The sequence below is a fragment of the Pseudopipra pipra genome, chromosome W (genome assembly GCF_036250125.1).
Source record: "Pseudopipra pipra isolate bDixPip1 chromosome W, bDixPip1.hap1, whole genome shotgun sequence".
Classification (NCBI taxonomy): domain Eukaryota; kingdom Metazoa; phylum Chordata; class Aves; order Passeriformes; family Pipridae; genus Pseudopipra; species Pseudopipra pipra.
Window position 1 is genome coordinate 39,984,945 of NC_087580.1, and position 22,821 is coordinate 40,007,765.

General features: G+C 52.3%; 1 protein-coding gene and 2 long non-coding RNA genes across 3 annotated transcripts in view; 2 read left to right on the plus strand and 1 right to left on the minus strand.

Moving 5' to 3' along the window:
- The window catches only part of LOC135405704 (uncharacterized), a 614,579-nt gene extending 606,369 nt beyond the window's left edge, over positions 1-8,210 (plus strand). The window contains exon 3 of the long non-coding RNA XR_010425963.1: positions 8,171-8,210. This is a non-coding gene — a long non-coding RNA (uncharacterized LOC135405704). The remainder of the gene's footprint in view (positions 1-8,170) is intronic.
- The window catches only part of LOC135405248 (zinc finger protein 271-like), a 774,083-nt gene that overhangs the window by 161,158 nt on the left and 590,104 nt on the right, over positions 1-22,821 (minus strand). The gene's annotated exons all lie outside the window — the stretch shown is intronic.
- On the plus strand, positions 22,037-22,496 carry LOC135405636 (uncharacterized). Its single transcript, XR_010425889.1, has 3 exons — positions 22,037-22,073; positions 22,218-22,297; positions 22,415-22,496. It is a non-coding gene; the product is annotated as an uncharacterized LOC135405636 (long non-coding RNA).

Genomic DNA, 22,821 nt, shown 5'->3' on the forward strand with positions numbered 1-22,821 from the left:
GCAAGAGCTTCCTGTGCTGGCACCTTTTGTCTGGCAGGAATCTTTATCTGGAGTCTATTTTGGGTGTTACTTTGACCTATTCAGGAGTGGGCCAAAAAAAAGGGAATTAGCAGCTCTTTCCATCAGGAAAAAAAAGTCTGGAAGGTTTGACTTTGAGGTTCATTTGGTGGGGCAGCCTGGGCACTTCTTGGGCAGCAAGACTTTCTGTGGTGGCACCTTTTGTCTGGCAGGAATCTTCATTTGGATTGAAGTTTTCAGGAGGTGGGACCGGCCATTGCAGCGCAGGGCAGAAAAAAAGGAACAGCAGCTCTTTCCACCAGGAAAAAATGTCTGGAAGCTTTGGCTTTGAGGTGCAGTTTTTGCGCAGCCTGGGCACTTCTTGGGCAGGAAGACCTTTCTGTGGTGGCACATTTTCTCTGGCAAGGATCTTCATTTAGATTCAGTTTTTCAGGAGGTGGGACCGGCCATTGGAGCACAGGGCAAAAAAAAAGGGAACAGCAGCTCCTTCAATCAGGAAAAAAACTCTGGAAGCTTTGGCTTTGAGGTGCAGTTGTTGGGGCAGCCTGGGCACTTCTTGGGCAGCAAGAGCTTCCTGTGGTGGCAACGTTTGTCTGGCAGGAATCTTCAGGTGGATTCAATTTTCCAGAAGGTGGGACAGGCTGTTGCAGTACAGGGCTGAAAAAACGGAACAGCAGCTTTTTCCACCAGGAAAAAAAGTCTGGAAGCTTTGGCTTCAGGTGTAGTTGTTGGGGCAGCCTGGGCACTTCTTGGGCAGCAAGAACTTTCTGTGGTGGCACCTTTTGTCTGGCAGGAATCTTCAGTTGGATTGAATTTTTGAGGAGGTGGGACCGGCCATTGCAGCGCAGGCCTGCCAAAAGGGAACAGCAGCTCTTTTCCACCAGGAAAAAATGTCTGGAAGCTTTGGCTTCAGGTGTAGTTGGTGGGGCAGCCTAGGCACTTCTTGGGCAGCAAGAATTTTTTGTGGTGGCACCTTTTGTCTGGCAGGAATCTTTATTTGGATTCAATTTTCCAGAAAGTGGGACAGGCCATTGCAGCACAGGGCAGAAAAAAGGGAACAGCAGCTCTTTCCACCAGGAAAAAAAGTCTGGAAGCTTTGGCTTTGAAGTGCAGTTGTTGGGGCAGCCTGGGCACTTCTTGGCAGCAAAGAGCTTTCTGTGGTAAGACATTTGTCTGTCAGGAATCTTTATCTGGAGTCTATTTTGGATGTTACTTTGACCTATTCATGAGTGGGCTAAAAAAAAAAAAAATTAGCAGCCCTTTCCCTCAGGAAAAATAGTCTGGAAGCTTTGACTTTGAGGTTCAGTTGTTGGGGCAGCCTGGGCACTTCTTGGGAGGAAGAGCTTTCTGTGGTGGCACCTTTTGTTTGGAAGGAATCTTCATTTGGACTGAAGTTTTCAGGAGTTGGGACCGGCCATTACAGCGCAGGGCAGAAAAAAGGGAACAGCAGCTCTTTCCACCAGGAAAAAAAGGCTGGAAGCTTTGGCTTCAGGTGCAGATGTTGGGGTAGCCTGGGCACTTCTTGTGCAGCAAGAGCTTTCTGTGGTGGCACCTTTTGTCTGGCAGCAATCTTCAGTTGGATTCAATTTTCCAGGAGGTGGGACCGGTCATTGCAGCGCAGGGCACAGAAAAGGGAACAGCATCTCCTTCCACCAGGAAAAAAAGTCTGAAAGCTTTGGCTTCAGGTGTAGATGTTGGGGCAGCCTGGGCACTTCTTGTGCAGGAAGTGTTTTCTTTGGTGGCACCTTTTGTCTGGCAGGAATCTTCATTTGGAGTAAATTTTTCCAGGAGGTGGGACCGGCCATTGCAGCGCAGGCCTGCAAAAAGGGAACAGCAGCTCTTTCCACCAGGAAAAAAAGTCTGGATCCTTTGGCTTTGAGGTGCAGTTCTTGGGGCAGCCTGGGCACTTCTTGGGCAGTAAAGAGCTTCCTGTGGTGGCAACTTTTGTCTGGCAGGAATCTTTATCTGGAGTCTATTTTGGATGTTACTTTGACCTATTCAGGAGTGGGCTAAAAAAAAGGGAATTAGCAGCCCTTTCCCTCAGGAAAAATAGTCTGGAAGGTTTGACTTTGAGGTTCAGTTGTTGGGGCAGCCTGGGCACCTCTTGGGCAGGAAGAGTTTTCTGTGGTGGCAACTTTTGTCTGGTAGGAATCTTTATTTGGATTCAATCTTCCAGAAGGTGGGACCGGCCATTGCAGCGCAGGGCATCCAAAAGGGAACAGCAGCTCTTTCCACCAGGAAAAAAAGGCTGGAAGGTTTGGATTTGAGGTGCAGTTGTTGGGGTAGTCTGGGCACTTCTTGGGCAGCAAGAACTTTCTGTGGTGGCACCGTTTGTCTAGCAGGAATCTTCATTTGGATTGAAGTTTTCAGGAGGTGGGACCGGCCATTGCAGCGCAGGGCAGAAAAAAAGGAACAGCAGCTCTTTCCACCAGGAAAAAAGTCTGGAAGCTTTGGCTTTGAGGTGCAGTTGTTGGGGCAGCCTGGGCACTTCTTGGGCAGCAAGAGCTTCCTGTGGTGGCAACGTTTGTCTGGCAGGAATCTTCAGGTGGATTCAATTTTCCAGAAGGTGGGACAGGCTGTTGCAGTACAGGGCTGAAAAAACGGAACAGCAGCTTTTTCCACCAGGAAAAAAAGTCTGGAAGCTTTGGCTTCAGGTGTAGTTGTTGGGGCAGCCTGGGTACTTCTTGGGCAGCAAGAACTTTCTGTGGTGGCACCTTTTGTCTGGCAGGAATCTTCAGTTGGATTGAATTTTTGAGGAGGTGGGACCGGCCATTGCAGCGCAGGCCTGCCAAAAGGGAACAGCAGCTCTTTTCCACCAGGAAAAAATGTCTGGAAGCTTTGGCTTCAGGTGTAGTTGGTGGGGCAGCCTAGGCACTTCTTGGGCAGCAAGAATTTTCTGTGGTGGCACCTTTTGTCTGGCAGGAATCTTTATTTGGATTCAATTTTCCAGAAAGTGGGACAGGCCATTGCAGCACAGGGCAGAAAAAAGGGAACAGCAGCTCTTTCCACCAGGAAAAAAAGGCTGGAAGCTTTGGCTTTGAAGTGCAGTTGTTGGGGCAGCCTGGGCACTTCTTGGGCAGCAAAGAGCTTTCTGTGGTAAGACATTTGTCTGTCAGGAATCTTTATCTGGAGTCTATTTTGGATGTTACTTTGACCTATTCATGAGTGGGCTAAAAAAAAAAAAAATTAGCAGCCCTTTCCCTCAGGAAAAATAGTCTGGAAGCTTTGACTTTGAGGTTCAGTTGTTGGGGCAGCCTGGGCACTTCTTGGGAGGAAGAGCTTTCTGTGGTGGCACCTTTTGTTTGGAAGGAATCTTCATTTGGACTGAAGTTTTCAGGAGTTGGGACCGGCCATTACAGCGCAGGGCAGAAAAAAGGGAACAGCAGCTCTTTCCACCAGGAAAAAAAGGCTGGAAGCTTTGGCTTCAGGTGCAGATGTTGGGGTAGCCTGGGCACTTCTTGGGCAGCAAGAGCTTTCTGTGGTGGCACCTTTTGTCTGGCAGCAATCTTCAGTTGGATTCAATTTTCCAGGAGGTGGGACCGGTCATTGCATCGCAGGGCACAGAAAAGGGAACAGCATCTCCTTCCACCAGGAAAAAAAGTCTGAAAGCTTTGGCTTCAGGTGTAGATGTTGGGGCAACCTGGGCACTTCTTGTGCAGGAAGTGTTTTCTTTGGTGGCACCTTTTGTCTGGCAGGAATCTTCATTTGGAGTAAATTTTTCCAGGAGGTGGGACCGGCCATTGCAGCGCAGGCCTGCAAAAAGGGAACAGCAGCGCTTTCCACCAGGAAAAAAAGTCTGGATCCTTTGGCTTTGAGGTGCAGTTCTTGGGGCAGCCTGGGCACTTCTTGGGCAGTAAAGAGCTTCCTGTGGTGGCAACTTTTGTCTGGCAGGAATCTTTATCTGGAGTCTATTTTGGATGTTACTTTGACCTATTCAGGAGTGGGCTAAAAAAAAGGGAATTAGCAGCCCTTTCCCTCAGGAAAAATAGTCTGGAAGGTTTGACTTTGAGGTTCAGTTGTTGGGGCAGCCTGGGCACCTCTTGGGCAGGAAGAGTTTTCTGTGGTGGCAACTTTTGTCTGGTAGGAATCTTTATTTGGATTCAATCTTCCAGAAGGTGGGACCGGCCATTGCAGCGCAGGGCATCCAAAAGGGAACAGCAGCTCTTTCCACCAGGAAAAAAAGGCTGGAAGCTTTGGATTTGAGGTGCAGTTGTTGGGCACCCTGGGCACTTCTTGGGCAGCAAGAACTTTCTGTGGTGGCACCTTTTGTCTAGCAGGAATCTTCATTTGGATTGAAGTTTTCAGGAGGTGGGACCGGCCATTGCAGCGCAGGGCAGAAAAAAAGGAACAGCAGCTCTTTCCACCAGGAAAAAAGTCTGGAAGCTTTGGCTTTGAGGTGCAGTTGTTGGGGCAGCCTGGGCACTTCTTGGGCAGCAAGAGCTTCCTGTGCTGGCACCTTTTGTCTGGCAGGAATCTTTATCTGGAGTCTATTTTGGGTGTTACTTTGACCTATTCAGGAGTGGGCCAAAAAAAAGGGAATTAGCAGCTCTTTCCATCAGGAAAAAAAAGTCTGGAAGGTTTGACTTTGAGGTTCATTTGGTGGGGCAGCCTGGGCACTTCTTGGGCAGCAAGACTTTCTGTGGTGGCACCTTTTGTCTGGCAGGAATCTTCATTTGGATTGAAGTTTTCAGGAGGTGGGACCGGCCATTGCAGCGCAGGGCAGAAAAAAAGGAACAGCAGCTCTTTCCACCAGGAAAAAATGTCTGGAAGCTTTGGCTTTGAGGTGCAGTTTTTGCGCAGCCTGGGCACTTCTTGGGCAGGAAGACCTTTCTGTGGTGGCACATTTTCTCTGGCAAGGATCTTCATTTAGATTCAGTTTTTCTGGAGGTGGGACCGGCCATTGGAGCACAGGGCAAAAAAAAAGGGAACAGCAGCTCCTTCAATCAGGAAAAAAACTCTGGAAGCTTTGGCTTTGAGGTGCAGTTGTTGGGGCAGCCTGGGCACTTCTTGGGCAGCAAGAGCTTCCTGTGGTGGCAACGTTTGTCTGGCAGGAATCTTCAGGTGGATTCAATTTTCCAGAAGGTGGGACAGGCCGTTGCAGTACAGGGCTGAAAAAAGGGAACAGCAGCTTTTTCCACCAGGAAAAAAAGTCTGGAAGCTTTGGCTTCAGGTGTAGTTGTTGGGGCAGCCTGGGCACTTCTTGGGCAGCAAGAACTTTCTGTGGTGGCACCTTTTGTCTGGCAGGAATCTTCAGTTGGATTGAATTTTTGAGGAGGTGGGACCGGCCATTGCAGCGCAGGCCTGCCAAAAGGGAACAGCAGCTCTTTTCCTAAGGAAAAAATGTCTGGAAGCTTTGGCTTCAGGTGTAGTTGGTGGGGCAGCCTAGGCACTTCTTGGGCAGCAAGAATTTTCTGTGGTGGCACCTTTTGTCTGGCAGGAATCTTTATTTGGATTCAATTTTCCAGAAAGTGGGACAGGCCATTGCAGCACAGGGCTGAAAAAAGGGAACAGCAGCTCTTTCCACCAGGAAAAAAAGGCTGGAAGCTTTGGCTTTGAGGTGCAGTTGTTGGGGCAGCCTGGGCACTTCTTGGGCATCAAAGAGCTTTCTGTGGTAAGACATTTGTCTGTCAGGAATCTTTATCTGGAGTCTATTTTGGATGTTACTTTGACCTATTCATGAGTGGGCTAAAAAAAAAAAAATTAGCAGCCCTTTCCCTCAGGAAAAATAGTCTGGAAGCTTTGACTTTGAGGTTCAGTTGTTGGGGCAGCCTGGGCACTTCTTGGGAGGAAGAGCTTTCTGTGGCGGCACCTTTTGTTTGGAAGGAATCTTCATTTGGACTGAAGTTTTCAGGAGTTGGGACCGGCCATTACAGCGCAGGGCAGAAAAAAGGGAACAGCAGCTCTTTCCACCAGGAAAAAAAGGCTGGAAGCTTTGGCTTCAGGTGCAGATGTTGGGGTAGCCTGGGCACTTCTTGGGCAGCAAGAGCTTTCTGTAGTGGCACCTTTTGTCTGGCAGCAATCTTCAGTTGGATCCAATTTTTCAGGAGGTGGGACCGGTCATTGCAGCGCAGGACACAGAAAAGGGAATAGCATCTCCTTCCACCAGGAAAAAATAGATGGAAGCTTTGGCTTAAGGTGCAGTTCGTTCAGGCTGGGAACTTCTTGGGCAGGAAGAGCTTCCAGTGGTGGCACCTTTTGTCTGGCAGGAATCTTCAGGTGGATTCAATTTTTCAGGAGGTGGGACCGGCCATTGCAGAGCAGGGCTGAAAAAAGTGAACAGCAGCTCTTTCCACCAGGAAAAAAGACTGGAAGCTTTGGCTTCAGGTGTAGATGTTGGGGCAGCCTGGGTACTTCTTGGGCAGGAAGTGTTTTCTTTGGTGGCACCTTTTGTCTGGCAGGAATCTTCATTTGGATTCAAGTTTTCAGCAGGTGGGACCGGCCATTGCAGAGCAGGGCAGAAAAAAGGGAACAGCAGCTCTTTCCACCAGGAAAAAATGTCTGGATCCTTTGGCTTCAGGTGTAGTTTTTGGCGCAGCCTGGGCACTTCTTGGGCAGGAAGTGTTTTCTGTGGTGGCAGCTTTTGTCTGGCAGGAATCTTCAGCTGAGATAAATTTTTCAGGAGGTGGAACAAGTCATTGCAGCGCAGGGCTGAAAAAAGGGAACAGGAGCTCTTTCCACCAGGAAAAAATGTCTGGAAGCTTTGGCTTTGAGGTGCAGTTCTTGGGGCAGCCTGGGCACTTCTTGGGCAGCAAGAGCTTTCTGTGGTGGCAACGTTTGCCTTGCAGGAATCTTCAGTTGGATTAATTTTCCAGGAGGTGGGACTGTCCATTGCAGCGCAGGGCTGAAAAAAGGGAACAGCAGCTCTTTCCCTAAGGAAAAGAAGTCTGGAAACTTTGGCTTCTGGTGCAGTTATTGGGGCAGCCTGGGCACTTTTTGGGCAGCAAGACGTTCTGTGGTGGCACCTTTTGTCTGGCAGGAATCTTCAGTTGGATTCAGTTTTTCAGGAGGTGGGACAGGCCATTGAAGCGAAAGCCTGAATAAATGGAACAGCAGCTCTTTCCACCAGGAAATGAAGTTTAGAAGCTTTGGCTTCAAGTGCAGTTGTTGGGGCAGCCTGGGCACTTCTTGGGCAGCAAGAGCTTCCTGTGGAGGCACCTTTTGTCTAGCAGGAATCTTCATTTGGATTGAGATTTTCAGGAGGTGGAACAAGTCATTCCAGCGCAGGGCAGAAAAAAGGGAACAGCAGCTCTTTCCACCAGGAAAAAATGTCTGGAAGCTTTGGCTTCAGGTGCAGTTGTTGGGGCAGCCTGGGCACTTCTTGGGCAGGAAGAGTTTTCTGTGGTGGCACCTTTTGTCTGGCAGGAATCTTTATCTGGAGTCGATTTTGGATGTTACTTTGACCTATTCAGGAGTGGGCTAAAAATAAGGGAATCAGCAGCCCTTTCCCTCAGGAAAAATAGTCTGGAAGGTTTGACTTTGAGGTTCAGTCGTTGGGGCAGCCTGGGCACTTCTTGGGCAGCAAGAGTTTTCTGTGGTGGCACCTTTTGTTTGGCAGGAATCTTCATTTGGATTGAAGTTTTCAGCAGGTGGAACAAGTCATTGCAGCGCAGGGCTGAAAACAGGGAAAAGCAGCTCTTTCCACCAGGAAAAAATGTCTGGAAGCTTTGGCTTCAGGTGTAGTTGCTGCAGCCTGGGAACTTCTTGGGCAGGAAGAGTTTTCTGTGGTGGCACCTTTTGTCTGGCAGGAATCTTCATTTGGATTGAAGTTTTCAGGAGGTGGGACCGGCCATTACAGCGCAGGGCAGAAAAAAGGGAACAGGAGCTCTTTCCATCAGGAAAAAAAGTCTGGAACCTTTGAGGTGCAGTTATTGGGGCAGCCTGGGCACTTCTTTTTTAGCAAAGATATTTCTGTGGTGGCACCTTTTGTGTGGCAGGAATCTTCAGTTGGATTCAATTTTCCAGGAGGTGGGACCGGCCATTGCAGCGCAGGGCTGAAAAAAGGGAACAGCAGCTCTTTCCACCAGGAAAAAAAGTCTGGAAGCTTTGGCTTCAGGTATAGGTGGTGCAGCCTGGGCACTTCTTTCGTAGCAAAGATTTTTCTGTGGTGGCACCTTTTGTGTGGCAGGAATCTTCAGTTGGATTAATTTTTCAGGAGGTGGGACCGGCCATTGCAGCGCAGGGCTGAAAAAAGGGAACAGCAGCTCTTTCCACCAGGAAAAGAAGTTTAGAAGCTTTGGCTTCAGGTGCAGTTATTGGGGCAGCCTGGGCACTTCTTGGGCAGCAAGACTTTCTGTGGTGGCACCTTTTGTCTGGCAGGAATCTTCCTTTTCATTCAATTTTTCAGCAGGTGGGACCAGCCATTGCAGAGCAGGGCAGAAAAAAGGGAACAGCAGCTTTTTCCACCAGGAAAAAATTCTGGAACCTTTGCCTTTAGATATAGGTGGTGCAACCTGGGCACTTCGTTTTTAGCAAAGATATTTCTGTGGTGGCACCTTTTGTCTGGCAGGAATCTTCATTTGTATTAAATTTTTCAAAAGGTGGGACCGGCCATTGCAGCGCAGGGCAGAAAAAAGGGAACAGCAGCTCTTTCCTCCAGGAAAAAAAGTTTGGATCCTTTGGCTTCAGGTGTAGTTGATGGGGTAGCCTAGGCACTTTTTGGGTAGCAAGACCTTTCTGGAGGTGCGACCGGCCATTGCAGAACAGGGCAGAAAAAAGGGAACAGCAGCTCCTTCTACCTGGAAAAAAAGTCTGGAAGCTTTGTCTTGGAGGCGCTGTTGTTTGGGCAGCCTGGGCACTTCTTGGGTAGCAAGAGCTTTCTGTGGTGGCACCTTTTGTCTGGCAGGAATCTTTATCTGGAATCTATTTTGGGTGTTCCTTTGGCCTATTCAGTAGTGGGCTAAGAAAAAGGGAATTAGCAGCCCTTTCCCTCAGGAAAAATAGTCTGGAAGGTTTGGCTTTGAGGTTCAGTTGTTGGGGCAGCCTGGGTACTTCTTGGGCAGCAAGAGCTTTCTGTGGTGGCAACTTTTGTCTGGCAGGAATCTTCATTTGGATTGAATTTTCCAGGAGGTGGGACCGGCCATTGCAGCGCAGGGCTGAAAAAAGGGAACAGCAGCTCTTTTCCTATGGAATGAATGTCTGGAAGCTTTGGCTTTGAGGTGCACTGTGTGGGAAAGACTGGTCACTTCTTGGGTAGCAAGAGGTTTCTGTGGTGGCACCTTTTGTCTGGCAGGAATCTTCATTTTGATTGAAGTTTCAAAAGGTGGGCCCGGCCATTGCAGCGCAGGGCTGAAAAAAGGGAATCAGCAGCCCTTTCCCCCAGTAAAGAAAGTCTGGATCCTTTGGCTTCAGGTGCAGTTGTTGGGGCAGCCTGGGCACTTCTTGTGCAGCAAGAACTTTCTGTGGTGGCACCTTTTGTCTCGGAGGTGTTTGTTCCCTGTTAGCAAGTCCCTTATGGCGTCAATCACAGAACACTGGGACTGCTCACAGGGCATGATGAAGGAATACAGCAGCAGTGCGGAAAGAGGAGGTAGAAAAATGCATTCCTGTATCTAATATACTTCCTCAATTAGAGAAATCGCTAATCTTGTCACATGATTTGTACTGGACCCTTCTAAGGATGTACTTTTGCCCAGACCCTTTGCTCCAGATGTGCCAGCTACACCAAATGAAACCAGAGAGAATCTCAGCGAAGCCAAAAATCAGCTCTTATGGCACTTGGCACTCTATGGGGTTTAGCACTGGAGATCAATCTCTCTGGGATGGCTGGTCCAGAACAGTTCATTTAATGAATGGTGCTGTTTGTGAACTTCCCTGGGTATGTTGCAATTGGCTACTGAGGCTGAAAGGTTTCCTGTAAGGATTTTTATCTTTTGAAACTACAGGCTGAATTTGAGGGATAAACTCCAGTATTCTGAAAGTGGAAAGTTGATCAAACAGAAAAGACTGTTTCTTCTACAACAGATTTGAAATAGTCCACTTGTAAAAATCACAAAGCTTGAAGCCTACTCAGCAGAGCTGATTCCTCATCTGCACTGATCATCAGCAACTGGCCTCTCTCCTATTTCAGGGTCTCATCTGTGTACACTGGATTAAGGCCTCCTAACTTCTTAAGAAAAGTAGTGTTATAAGCTCACAGTTCTGGCAAGGTTTCCTTAGTAGATGGGTTGAAAAGCAAAACTTTGTTGCCATGACCAACAAATGCAGAGCCCAAGGTTGTTTGTGGTGCTAGCTTTGCTCCACTCTCTAATAACTTCTGTCCAGATCAGTGCTGGCAACAAGAATTCCAGGTTAACGCTTGTTTCATTTTTCAGGTTTTGCATTTCAAGAATGGGGAGTTGTTATTGGAAACTCTGCCATGGCTGTCAGTAACAGCCTCGGAAAACAGTTTTTCTTATTTCTGAGGGAGAAGTTTCCAACCCAGCTTTGGAGTATGCAAATAGTTGAATGACTTGTTGTACAATTGGAAATAAAAATCAATACATTTGCTCTGATTAAGGTCTTAACTTATATTTGGCTAAAGAGTTCTTTTCTTGATACCTTCTTTAAAAAATAGGACCCATAAGCAGAAAGGTGATCTCCTAAAGTCTTGTAACCATTTAAGTCCACCTGTTGCCACACAACAATAGCATGCCAATATCACATCCAAAGATACAGAATCTTAGAGATACACACAAATATATACCTATACATATCTATGTATGTATATCTATCTACCTATACATATCTATACATATCTATACAAATACACACAAGAAAGTTTGGGGTTCCTGATGAGAGTTCTACACGGATAATGAACAGAGGACTGGTTTGATGTGTCATACAACTGTGGGGACCATGAATGTAAGCTCTGAGCTTTGATTTACTGTCCTGGTTTGTAACTGCCTGCCTTTCCTTTTGGGGGGAACACAGGCCTCTATTTTGCACGGTCTGTTCAGTTTTACTTGGCAGTGTAGACTGCTCCGCCTGGGCAACCCATTGCAGTGCCCGAGCCCCCCCCGAAAAACACAGCCAGAAACCTTTCTCCAGGAGCTGACCTGAAGCTCCCCTGCCTCAGCCTCGGGCCACGTCCCCCGCTCCTCCCAGCGCAGGTTCCTTTCCAGCAGCCCCCTCGGCAGAAGGCGGCTCAGGGCTCCCCTCTGCCCCCCCGGCCGGCTCCGCTCCGGCCCCGCTCCCGCCACGGCCCCGCTCGGCTCTGCACGGGGAAGGAACGCGCCCACCCCGGACAGACACCCCCGGGGGCCGCGCACCGGGGGCTGACTGTCCGGGGGTCACTTGCCAGGGGTTGTTCACCGCGGGTCCCTCCCTGGGGTTCCCTCCGCAGGGGTCACTTACCGGGGCTTGTTCACCGCGGGTCGCTCACTGAGTGTCACTTACTGGGGGTCGCTCACCGGGGGTCGCTCACCAGCGGCCACTCGCCGGGGGGCCGCGCACGGGGGGCCCTCCCCCGGGGCCGCGCACCGGGGACCACTCGCCGGGGGTCTTGGGGCCGCTGCCCGGGGGCCGCTGCCCGGGGGTCGCTGCCCGGGGGTCGCTCAGCAGCAGCGCTCCCGCTCCCGGCCCCGCCCGCTCCCACCCAAACCCCACCAACCGCCCCTCTCGGCCCCGCCCCCGCCCCGCCCAATCCCCCCCTCGCCCCGCCCACTCCGCCGCCTCCCATTGGCTGCGCACGTTCGGCCCTGGAGCGAGGAGCGCGCGGGGAGCGTTGCCTGGAAACCGCCGAGGGAATCCCGGGAATCCTCGAGGCGCCGGCGCTGCCCCCCCACTCCTGGAGCGAGCGGCCGTGCCCGCCCGGGAGCGGGCACTCAGCGCCTGGCTGCGGCCGCCACAACGGGCAGGGAAGCAGGCGCGCGGAAGGCGGGCTTCGGGCCCCGGGCAGCGAGGAGCCCTTAACTTATATTTGGCTAAAGAGTTCTTTTTTTGTTACCTTCTTTAAAAAATAGAACCCACAAGCAGAAAGGTGATCTCCTAAAGTCTTGTAACCTTTTAAGTCCACTTGTTGCCACACAACAATAGCATTCCAATATCACATTCAAAGATACAGAATCTTACAGAGATACACACAAATAGATATCCATACATAGGTATGTGTATATATACATATCTATACAAATACACACAAGAAAGTTTGGGGTTCCTGATGAGAGTTCTACATGGGTAACAGTGGACTGGTTTGATGTGTCATACAACTGTGGGGACCATGAACGTATGTTCTGAGCTTTGATTTATTGTCCCGGTTTGTAAATGCCTGCCTTCCCTTTGGGGGGAACACAGGCCTCTATTTTGCACGGTCTGTTTTGTTTTACTTGGCAGTGTAGACTAGGGGCAGAAGAGGTTTTGGAGTCAAACAGCTCGATCCAGATTCAGTTCCTTTAGTGGTGCCTAAAACTCAGGAGCTGGACTCCACGGTGCCGGTGGGACCCTCCCAACTCAGCATGTTCCATGATTCTATCAAGTCCAACTGTCAGCCCAGCACTGCCCCAGCAACCCCCAAACCACTAAAGCGTGTCAGCCATGGCCAGATGCAGGCGCCTCTGAAACACCTGCCGGGGTGCTGGCTCCGCCTGGGCAACCCACTGCAGTGCCCGAGCCCCCCCCGAAAAACACAGGGAGAAACCTTTCTCCAGGAGCTGACCTGAAGCTCCCCTGCCTCAGCCTCGGGCCACGTCCCCCGCTCCTCCCAGCGCAGGCTCCTTTCCAGCAGCCCCCTCGGCAGAAGGCGGCTCAGGGCTCCCCTCTGCCCCCCCGGCCGGCTCCGCTCCGGCCCCGCTCCCGCCACGGCCCCGCTCGGCTCTGCACGGGGAAGGAACGCGCCCAGCCCCGGACAGACACCCCCGGGGGCCGCGCACCGAGGGTCCCTCCGCAGGGGTCACTTACCGGGGCTTCTTCCCGCGAGTCGCTCACCGGGTGTCATTTACTGGGGGTCGCTCACCGGGGGTCGCTCACCAGCGGCCACTCGCCGGGGGGCCGCGCACGGGGGTCCCTCCCCCGGGGCCGCGCTCGGGGGGCCACTCGCCGGGGGTCTTGGGGCCGCTGCCCGGGGGTCGCTGCCCGGGGGCCGCTGCCCGGGGGTCGCTGCCCGGGGGTCGCTGCCCGGGGGCCGCTGCCCGGGGGTCGCTGCCCGGGGGTCGCTCAGCGGCAGCGCTCCCGCTCCCGGCCCCGCCCGCTCCCACCCAAACCCCACCAACCGCCCCTCTCGGCCCCGCCCCCGCCCCGCCCAATCCCCGCCTCGCCCCGCCCACTCCGCCGCCTCCCATTGGCTGCGCACGTTCGGCCCTGGAGCGAGGAGCGCGCGGGGAGCGTTGCCTGGAAACCGCCGAGGGAATCCCGGGAATCCTCGGGGCGCCGGCGCTGCCCCCCCACTCCTGGAGCGAGCGGCCGTGCCCGCCCGGGAGCGGGCACTCAGCGCCTGGCTGCGGCCACAACGGGCAGGGAAGCAGGCGCGCGGAAGGCGGGCTTCGGGCCCCGGGCAGCGAGGAGCCCTAAAAAGAACAAAAGTGTTGAAAGAGAGGGAACTCATCGCACCATCACAGAACGTGCTGAGGTGGAAGGGACCCACGAGGAGCGTCGAGTCCAAGCCTTTGCCCAGCACAGCACCGACCCCAAGAGTCACACCGTGTGCCTGAACTCTGCCAGCCTTGGTGCTGTGACCACTGCCCTGGGGAGCCTGGTCCAGTGCCAACCACCCTCCGAGGGAAGAACCTTTCCCAAATATCCACCCTAAACCCACGTGAAAAAAAACTATTTGCAACCAAAAAAAAAAGTTTCTATTTTCTTCCTTCCCCTTGTCCTTATTTAGTGTTTACACAACAGTACTGCAGTGCCCTACTGGCTCAAAACTGAAATACTTGAAGTCCTTGCCGTATAGGATGGATTTTGTCCCTTAGGCAGAGGCTAATCTGCCTGCAGTCCACCAGGACTGCCAGAGCTTGGGGAAGGGATGGAGGCTATCGCAGGACGGAACAGAGATGCGGAGATATTCCCTGATATTCTACTCTAGAGGCGGCTCAAGAGACAGCCCTGGAGTTGGAAGCACTTGCCTTCATCGCTGGACGATCTCGTCCAGCACCACCGGTCAGATGTGTGGGGTTTATGTCCCACAGCAAATTAAAAACACCACAGCCATTATGTAAATGTGTATTTGTTTGACTATTCACCCTGATGGTGTTCAGGCAGTTATGCTGAGGTACTTTGTGGATTTTTGGAACAGAAATAACATCTTTTAATGGTGTCTGTGACCGGCTGAGGTGCAGGATGTGGCCTCTCTATTTTTAGCATCTGCTGGTACGCCCATCTGTAATGAGAAAACATCCTGTGAGTGTTAATTTAGGTGATGCAACCTTTTTAGTCTGGAGAACTACTTCCTTCTTCAAAGCTTGCTAATTCTCATGAAAGAAAGAAAGAGAATTTCATGACAGTGACCTATTTTTCACTTTGAATATCCCAACTATTGGTGAGCATTTACATTAAAATATTTGAAGTTTAATAAATTTTGCAAAATGTCCTGGATGTTGAGGGATGTAGTGATGAACTGAGAATTAGAAAGTGGAGATTGTCTTCTTTTTCTTTGAAGCTCACAGGCCTATGAAAAAAAAAGCTTTCTAGAGAAACTTAAATTTTTTTACCTAATTTGTACACATTTCTACAATTAGGACAGCTGCAGGTTCACCCCTGGCAAAATCTCTCTGCTGGTAACCCAGCCACATGCTGATTAATCCTTATTTCATGTTCAAGTGACCATGATATTTTGGTCAGCTGGCGACAGAGCGGCCCAGGTGGTAAAGGAACAAGGACTGAACAGTATGAGCAGCGTTTGCCTTTTTCTGTCCTCCATCCCCCTTTTCTATATATTATACTTTGCCACTTTCTCTGCTCAGCACACAGGAATTTGCTGGATGCATCCATGAATGCAGAACCCACTGGAATCACGACATTTGTTCCAAAGGATCCAGCTAGTGCCAGGGAAGCAGAAGTTATGACTGTGTAACAACCACACTGTGAGGAGGAACAAGACTGAAAACCACTTTCCGTAAAGGGAAGGATTTGAACTGGTGTTGGAGATGTGCAAGGCTCTGTTATTCTCCCTCCTTAAGTTGTTGACAGGACACAGTCCCCTCTCTTACCTGCCATTGAAAGGTCCTTCTAGTTACACTTATGGCAGTGTAACTTTGTACCAACAGCAGCCGTGCACTGTAAGGCTGCTGAGGTTTCCAAAATCCACCTTTTTTATTTCTGCTAGTTCTGCTTCGTATCCTTCAAGCCAGTACACAAGAACAAAGCTTCAGCAAAGCCTACCTAACATTTTCTTTTGTTTCTGACATCATTAGCCAACGTAAACCAAACCATTAACGGGCATCTAAAAATATTTCTGGAAGTTTTCACGTGCTCGGTGAGGATTCCAAAGTTTTCTTTGAGGGAGACTCAGGGAGACTCTAGAAGAAGATTTTTGGTCCAGGAAAAAAAAATAAATAACGCAGCTGAAGCCCAGGCACCGTTGTATGAAGCAGATTGATTAACCTTAGTGCTGCTGCGTTCCCACTGGAATACACACTGGAATGACACTGGAATGCCGCCGGATTTCCTACTGGCCGCCCGGAAGCGGCTCCTCCCGTGACTCCCAGCGCGGCAGGACCGCCTCCCGCTTCCAGCCGGCACATCCTGCCTGGCCTCGCCTCCCCTGCCCGCCCCGATCCATCCCGGCCCGCCCCGATCCCACGCGATCCTCCCTCCTGCCCGGGTGAGTGCGGGGCCGCGGGACGGGAAGGGGCTGGATGGAGGCGGCGGGAGCCGGGAGGGGGGAGCGGGGACACCGCGTGTCCTCGGAGCCGCTGTGCCCGGCGGTATTCCCGCTGTGCCCGGCGGTATTCCCGCTGTGCCCGGCGGTATTCCCGCTATACCCGGCGGTATTCCCGCTGTGCCCGGCGGTATTCCCGCTGTGCCCGGCGCTATTCCCGCTGTACCCGGCGGTATTCCCGCTGTGCCCGGCGGTATTCCCGCTATGCCCGGCGGTATTCCCGCTGTGCCCGGCGCTATTCCCGCTGTGCCCGGCGGTATTCCAGCTGTGCCCGGCGCTATTCCCGCTGTGCCCGGCGCTATTCCCGCTGTGCCCGGCGGTGTTCCCGCTGTGCCCGGCGCTATTCCCGCTGTGCCCGGCGCTATTCCCGCCGCTTCCCAGGGAGCTGCCGTGGTGTGGGAGGGAACAGCCCTGGCGGGGAGCAGCTGCTCCCGTGTGGGGTTCTGCGCTGGGGTTTGTCCTCCAGCCCGGCACGGAAGGAATTGGGGGTGCTGGTGGATGGAAAGTTGGGGCTGAGCTGGCGCTGAGCTCCCAGCCCAGAAATCCGGGCGTATCCTGCATCCCATTCAGCGGGCCGTGGGTGAGGGAGGGGGTTCTGCCCCTCTGCCGCGCTCTGGTGATTCTCCACCTGGAGCTCTGGAGCTCCCAGCGTGAGAAGGGCACAGACCTGTTGGATCAAGTCCAGGGAAGGCCAGGAAGATGATGAGAGGGATGGAGCAGCTGCGGAGACAGGCTGGGAGAGTTGGGATGGCTCAATCTGGAGAAGTCTCTGTGGAGACCTCCTTGCAGCCTGTCAGGACTTAAGTGGTGCAAGAAAGATGGAGAGGGACTTTTTATGAGGGCCTGTAGCTGCAGGACAAGGGGCAATGGGTTTAAGCTGAACGGTTTAGGTTTAGACTAAATGTAAAGGAGAATTTTTTTCTGCTGGAGGGTGGTGAGGCATTGGCTCAGGTTGCCCCGAGAAGCTGTGGATGCCCCATCCCTGGCAGTGCTCAAGGCCTGGTTGGATCCCGTTGGATGGGGTTTTGAGCAACTAGATCTTGTGGAAGGTATCCCTGCCCATGGCAGGGGGCTTGGAACAGCTGTAATAACCAGCAGAACGCTACAGAACAGCACGTGTTGTAAATGAAGCTGCGTTCTATGAATAGTAAATATCTGAATGTAACTTCTTTAAATCAGTGTGAATGAGCTGAGAGGTTGGTACAATGGATTTAGGTCTGGAATTCAAAACTATTAATCCAGGCTTGGTTGCATTTGTGTTGCTGTCATTTGGGGATGTCAGCTTTAGATCTTGGTGCCTTCAGCAGCATCTTCAGATCTTGCTGTCAGTCAGGGACTGATTTTCAGTCTTTAAGTTTTTACCCGTTCCCTTGCCTCATGCTGCAGTTGGGAATGTTCATTCTCTCAGGAAGGAGGTGATGTGAATTCCCTCCTGCAGGGCTGAGGTGACCCTCGGTTACTGTTGAGGGACAGGCTGTGCAGGAGCTGCTGATGAAACACTGCCCAGGAGTTAGTGGGCCAGCAAGGGTGTCCTGCTGCACAGAAGAACTTAGTGCTGCATGTAAATACCAGAACTGGAGTTTAAGTTTCAAAATACGGGATCTGTGTAAATAAAAGTATCTCAACAAATTGATAGCATTTCCTATCAAATGGGTGTAGGGAGTAGAGCTGTCATTTTTCCTTAGAAATTATGGCATCAGCACGTTCAAACTTCTCAGGTGTTGGCTTTCCAGACTTGCACAGTTACCTACCGTTACTTGATTTCCCCCTTAACTTTCCTGAGAATTTGGCAGCCAAACCATTTGTAGATCAACTTCTTTATTTTTGCATAATGGTACACAATCATACTATCTGCCTGGGAAAAACCAAGTAAATGACTTCCAGCTTTAAAATGAAATGTCTGTGCTTGTATGAAAGAATTCTTTTTGTTCTACATAAACAAAGTTTGACAGCTCGACAGGACTGAAAGCAGAATCTTGGCCTTTTAGTTCTTAAACTGGTCAATTTTACAAGTTTTAAACTTGTAAATGTAGTAATTACAGAGCATCAACAGGAAGGCCTAACAATGTTCCCTGTCTTCTGTAAACTGTTAATGCTTTGGAGCAAATAGTGAGACTGAAACCAGAGCTGTTCCCGGGATACTCTGATATCCCACTGGGAAGGGTAAGAGTTGTTGCTCTGGGCCTGTGAGCTCTTGAGGTTGTGTTGCTGGTTGATTGTTTTGGTCCTCTCTCCTCTTGAACAGGAACCATGCCCAAGAAAGGAGGGAAGCATGCTGAAATGGGAAAAGAAACACAGGCACAGTGTAAACGAGCAAAGCTGGAAGCAGCTTGTTCTCCCTCAGTCCTGAGTTTTGAGAACCCAGACAGCCTCTTCAGGAGCTTGATCTCCCCCATCAAAGAAGAGGTGTTTTTCAAGGAGTACTGGGAGCAAAAGCCACTGCTCATCCAGAGAAATGATCCCCAGGTGGCTGCTTACTGCCTGTCCCTGTTCCAGCTGTCAGACTTGAAGGAGCTGTGCAGCCAGGGCCTGTGCTATGGGCGAGATGTGAATATCTGCAGTGTGTGAATGGAAAGAAGAAGGTTTTAAATAAAGAAGGCAAAGTGAATTACATCCAGTTGAAGAAGGATTCTGACCAGAAAAAGGCAAGAATACAGTTTCATCAGCCTCAGAGATTTAAGGTGAGATTGTTTCACTGGATATAATTGATGCTGGCTTAATAATGTGGTGTGTTTTGCTTGAGTTGCACTAGACATGGCTTCATCTCTGTCCCCAGGGCAAGTGGTTGACATTGATGACCTGCTGAAATCTTTACATGAACTGTATTAAAACACAGTTTATACTTTTGCACTGTCCATCATGTTTCACTGCTCTGCAGTAAGAACAAAATCTGATTCATGCTATAATATGTATAATAATATATTCTTTTTAAAATTTTGCTCTGTCACGTAAAAGTTTGGAAAAAAAACCAAATGCACAAAATTGATGATTAGGCATCTGTGCTTAAATTATCCCTTCTGCCCCACTGTTCCCTTGTGCAAACTTTGTGGCTTTTGAGCCACTTCCCTTTAATGGAGGGTAAGGTGTGAAACCATGTGAAATATTTCCAGTGTTCTTGCCAGTGAATTGCACCATGGAAAGGTACCAGCCCATTTTAGCTGAGTGTTCTCAGTCCTTGAGTTTGAGAACGAGACAGTGGTGCTGCACAGTTGTGTAAAGGACTTGGATTCTTGGAGGTGCTTTGATTCAGGTAGTCTTGAAGGTGTCAACACAATTGAATTGTGAGGTGGACCCAAATAAGATCCCAAATACAAGCTGAGTCCCAGGTATAGTGTTCCTGGCTGATGTCAGCTTTAATGGCCAAGCCATATTGGTGGCCTGAAGCCACAAGTGTGGAATTTAGGAAATAGTTGAAATCTCTGCAGAACAGAACTCTTGGTGACTGTTGAAGGCTTCATGAACAGCATTGCCACATCTTTTCTTTTTTTTTAATTCATCAATTTTTTGTAGGCGAACACCAGGACTATGAGACTTGGAAAGAGCAGCTTTAGACACGGGCCCGCTGCAGCAGCAACTTCTGGGATCGAGCAAAGTAGAAAAACAACGGCCACCTGAGTTATTTATTGTAGGGGTTGCCCCCCCTGAGCTGTGTATTTTTCCTGACCCACGGGGGTCCCGGGGTTCAGCCATGATGTTGCCTGAAAACTGGGACTGCTCAGGGCTGGAGCGCGGCCCCAGCACAGCCTCTCCCAGAGAAGGACAGGGCAGAGGGGCTCTGGGCTGTGGGCAGCGAGGGCCAGCTGGGCTGGCTGGCAGCTCCGGGCACCTCTGGGGCTGTCAGAGAGGGGCTGTTCCAGGGCCCTTTGGGCTTCTGGGGGCTTCTTTGGTCTGATTCTGTAGAAGAGACACAGAACTGAGGCAAGAGCAGCAGGACTACAGCTCCTGGCCCCTCAGATGGACCAATACGGCCGCTCAGCTGGGCTGTGCCAGCAGATGACAGCTCCCAGCATGCTGAGGAGCCTGATCCTTCCAGCTGGATCCCTGGGGTAGTTTAGTCTAGGCCTTCCTTGGTGAATCCAAGGAATCTCCCTGGGTGCCATCGTCCCCACTTCATCCCTAAGCCTCCCTCAAGACTCTGCCAGCCTGGCAGGGTCACTCAGCCACCCCTGGGGCAGCTCGGGGTGCCACGCAGGGGTCTGGGGTGTGGCGAAGGCCTTGGGAGGGCTCCTGAGCGGCCTGGTGCTGGAAGAGCTGTTGAGTGGGGAAAAGCTCTTGCTGGTCAGTGGGAGAAAGAGAAAAGGCGACAAAAGCCATGGTTTCTGTTAAGCTTGAGCAAACGTTATGCATTTAATGTGACTGAAGGGCTCTGAGGCCAGGCTCTGCAGTGTGGGGACAGGAAAGGGATGTCCTGGGGGCACGCAGGGCTGTCTGAACATGGGGCTCCTTGGGATGTCCCAAGGAGACATGAGAACAAAGTGGGGCCTGGAGACACTCTGAGGGCAGCTGAGTGCCAAGGGCTGAGGCAGGCCTGTGTCCCCAGGGACACCCTGCCTGTTCCTGCCTGCGTGGTGGCTCCCTGGGACCCGTTGCTGGGGGCAGGTGCCATGTCAACAAGCACTGGGACCTGTGGCTAGTGGCCGGTAGCGGGTCACAGAGGGGCCCTTTGTGACACCCACTGCAGCAGGTGTGCTCAGCGCGGCCGTGGCCCACGGTGGGTCAGTGTCCGTCAGGACGGCGACCGGACAGGAGAGGAGTGCGGTGCTGGCGAGAAGCCCCCGACTGCAGTCCACATCTTGTCCACGACCCTTGGTGGCCCCGTGGGAACTTGGCGTTTTGCTGAGGCGTTTTGCCGAAGCATTTTTGCCTGAGGCATTTGGGCCGAGGCCTTTTGGCTGAGGCGCTTTGCCTGAGGCACTTTGCCTTGGCCTTTGGGCTGAGGTCTTTTGCCTTGGCCTTTTGGCTGAGGCCTTTTGCTGAGGCCTTTGGCTGTGGCCTTTTGCCTTGGCCTTTTGGCTGAGGCCTTTTGCCTTGGCCTTTGGCTGTGGCCTTTTGCCTTGGCCTTTTGGCTGAGGCACTTTGCCTTGGCCTTTTGGCTGAGGCACTTTGCCTTGGTTTTTTGGCTGAGGCCTTTTGCTGAGGCCTTTTGCCTGAGGCACTTTGCCTGAGGCGATTTGGCCGCAGCATTTTTCCCGAGGGTGTTCGACTCCACCATTCGGACGCCCTCCGTAGGCAGGCTCCCCTGTGTTCTTTGATTCACAGGATGGAGAAGAGACCCCCCGCCTGCCCCAGGCAGGCCTGGATGGAAGATAGCTCTTCCCAGGAGAGCCGCTCTCCAGGTCTGCAGCTTCCATCCTCCTGCGAGGTGACCACCATGCAGCCCCTGAAGCTCGGTGAGTGAGGGGCCCTGTGGGGCTGGGCAGGGCTGGGGCCCACCAGCACACCCTGTAGCACACCAGGATCCTACTTTCCTGGCCAGCTGACAATGAGGGTCCCGGGGGTCAGCCATGATGTTGCCTGAAAGCTGGGACTGCTCAGGGCTGGAGCGTGGCCCCAGCACAGCCTCTCCCAAAGAAGGACAGGGCAGAGGGGCTCTAGGCTGTGGGCAGCGAGGGCCAGCTGGGCTGGCAGGAGGCAGCCGTGCTGTGGGAGCCTGGGCCTTTCCTGCCTGTCTGCCATTGCTTTCCTCAGCCCAGGACACTGGGGCTTTCCCAGGCATGGCAGCTCCTCTGCTGGGCACCCTCCAGCCAGAAGCTGCAAGGAAAGGCTGTGCCAAGGCAGTGGGCAGAGAGCTGGGTGGAGGGCAGATATCCTCTGCCCCCTCCTCTCGCTGGACCCTCTGCAGCTCTCCCTGCTCCTTCCCCCCTTAGATGCCAGCTGGTTGCCCATCTACAAGGAGGAGCAGGAAGCTGTTGATTCCATCCTGGCCTTTGTCACCAGCCCCAACAAGGTAACTGTGGCCAGCTGGAGGGTGGCTGTGCTGCTGTCTGCTGGCAGGGGCTCTGCTGCCGGGCTGCTGGAGGGGTGCTGGCAGGGCAGGGCTGCTTCTCCCGCAGGGCACTGCACCCCCTGTGCTGTGGTCCCGCTGGCTGTGTCTGCCCACTCACAATCCGTGTTTGTGTCTCTGTCCCCTGGCTGGCAGGAGGAGAGAGACAAGGCCACATTTCTCCAGAGCATCTCCGTGCTGTGCAGAAGCGCCTTGAACCATGGCCTGACCCAGGGCCTGGATTTGTTCTGTGACACGTACCAGCTGGCAGAGAACATCAAGGTGAGGGCACTCTGGGCAATGTGGTGAAGGGAGCAAAGCCCCCTGGCACAGGCAGCCTGTGTGGACAGCGCTTGGGCGGGTCAGGGACTGGAGGCCCTGGGTGCTGGCAGCTGCCAACAGGTGCCATCCGGTTGTGCTCTGCAGGCGCTGCTGGAAGAAGAGCCAAGGGACCAGCTGTGCACAGACCTTCGGCATCTTTCCATGCTGGCTCTGGAGAAATTGAGGTACCTGCCCATCTGTCACGGCCCCCCCGGCCCAGAGGTCCAATGCCACCTGCACGAGTTGTCGAGGAGCTGCTCCCAGCACCCGTGTGCAACCCGTGTCCTGCCCTCTCCCTGCAGCTTGGTGGACACAGCGCTGGAGGGCAAAGCCAAAAGCCTCCTCCGCACGTGTTTCTCAAGTGTCTTCTGGCTGCCTGCAGAGAAGGAAATGCCAAAAGCAGATCTTGCCCTCTATATCAAGGTAGGTGCTGGGTGAGCTCCAGGGGCCTCCAGCCCCTCTGGCCTGCTCCCTGGCTACCCCATGGTGCCACAGGAGCAGGGATCCCAGGCAGGGCAGGGTCTTTCCCACCCTCATGCCTCTGTCCTTTTCCCATGGGCCTGGCCGCATCCCGTGCCACAGGCTGCTCTACCCCCTAAGACTGTCTATGCCCATGTCTCTCCAGGGAAGTGTGGGCATCCTCCTCCTCCTCCTGTGGCATAGGGGGTTCAGATGGCTCTCCTGGGGCTGGGAGGAACAACAGAATGAC